Source organism: Microtus ochrogaster, chromosome 1 (assembly GCF_000317375.1).
Source record: "Microtus ochrogaster isolate Prairie Vole_2 chromosome 1, MicOch1.0, whole genome shotgun sequence".
NCBI lineage: Eukaryota > Metazoa > Chordata > Mammalia > Rodentia > Cricetidae > Microtus > Microtus ochrogaster.
This window is the reverse complement of record NC_022009.1, coordinates 19,660,514-19,662,543: the sequence shown is the minus strand read 5'-3', so window position 1 is coordinate 19,662,543 and position 2,030 is coordinate 19,660,514.

Here is a 2,030-nt window from a genome sequence, read left to right as displayed (position 1 = left end):
TGAGCTTTTGCTCTGAGATTCTGAAAAGCACTCCTCTTAATGTTAAAGAACAGAGGAACACACAAGCGCAAAGGCCCGTTTCACAGATGAGCTCTTCGTTTGGGAAGATTTCCATTCCTTCTAGAATTTATATTCCCCTGTTTCAATCATTTAGTACCATTTCCAAGTACTCCAAAAGTTAAGCTTGGAATCTTTTTTTTTTTTTTAATCACAGAGGTTCTTACAGATCATTCACCCAAACCATCTTATTTTGTTCCTAGTCTCAACTTTACTACCCTACAATCAAGGTTCTATTTAGAACTTACTGGCATAGGGCTTTTTGCTAATGATGCCTTTAGCAAGGAATTCTCTTTGTCAGTAAATTGCCATGATGCTAGAGTTGCTATAGAAAGTGCAAGCTTAGTAATCAGTTACCATCAAAATGCATTTATCCATTTCAAGGTGGAGACGGTTTCCCTTCTACACCCATAAAGAGGGCACAAGTGCACCTCTATGCTCTCTCTCTCTCTCTCTCTCTCTCTCTCTCTCTCACACACACACACACACACACACACACACAATGTGATTAGCTAGTTCTGTCTGGAACAATCATAATGCCCCCAAGCTGGAATGACAACATCATTTTATTGATGCTGAAATAGGAGGCTGATAAGGCAAATCCCAGCAGGCAAAGCAGCAATGTGCTGCTTTTATGATTCATATTTCAAAAATGATGCCATGGCACTAAAAATGCAAAGCAGCACTTGTTTGTATTGGCAAAAAGCGCCATTAAGGGCAGTCACCTTGGCTGTGCCTGTTAAGTTCCTGAGGGAGAAGCATTGCAAGCAATCCCCCTGCATGCTACAACACCCTAACCCCCAAGGTTGTAATGGACACTTGGCTTCTCCTATCACAAGTATTTCTCTGTGCTTTATGCTATGAGAGGCTACAAAAACTGGGACTTTTAGCCGGGCGAGGGTGACGCACGCCTTTAATCCCAGCACTCGGGAGGCAGAGGCAGGCGGATCTCTGTGAGTTCGAGACCAGCCTGGTCTACAGAGCTAGTTCCAGGACAGGCTCCAAAGCCACAGAGAAACCCTGTCTCGAAAAACAAAAAAACAAAAAACAAAAAACAAAAAACTGGGACTTTTATCCTGAGTCATAATCTTGCTACTGAGCTTTAAAGATACAAACAAAATTGCACATAACATCAGGAGTATGGGGAAGAGAAGGAGATTGGGTGAGGGGTGCTAACAAAAACTAAGGATATATGAAAAAGCCTTATGGAAACCCACCACTCTGTAAGCTGATTTAAAATATGTTTTAGAAGATGTTTCAATAGAGGTACTCGTTGTGGATGGTAAATGCTTCCCCCAGAAGACATAGCTTATTAAAATCTTAGTGCCAGGTGTGTGATACCCTGTGAGTTATTGGTCACAGAGGCCCTAGAGGACCCTCAAACGGCATCACTATTGCCATTGCTCTTACTTGCCCACTCTAATGAGATAGTAAGATAGTCTTGCTGAAGACCATCTTACCAGTACACTCTGATTGTAGGACACATAAATCCATCTGGAACTGACACGGAAACAATCTCCTGTAGCTGGAAGTTTCTAATCCCTCCTGGTCCCACAGCTTCTTTTAAAACAACCACTCAGAGACTTAATATTAATTAGAAACTGTTAGGCCTTTTAGTTCAGGCTTATTATTAACTAGCTCTTACAATTTGAATCAACCCATTTCTATTAGTCTATATTTTACCACAAGGCTCATGGCTTTTATATCTTGCTTCCCCCTTGGTTGCTGGCATCTCCCAGACTCCACCTTCTTTATCCCTGTATCTCTGCTTCAATTTCCCACCCAGCTCTATTCTGCCTAGCTGCTGGCCAGATCAGCTTCTTTATTAACCAATGGTAATAAAATATCTTTACAGCATACAGAGAGATATCCTACATTATCCTCCCTACTGGCTAGCTTTCATAGTGCTGTAGATTCAATTCAGGTAGCTCAGAGAGAAAAGCTATCAATGGACTTACTTAGAAGTGGGCCCT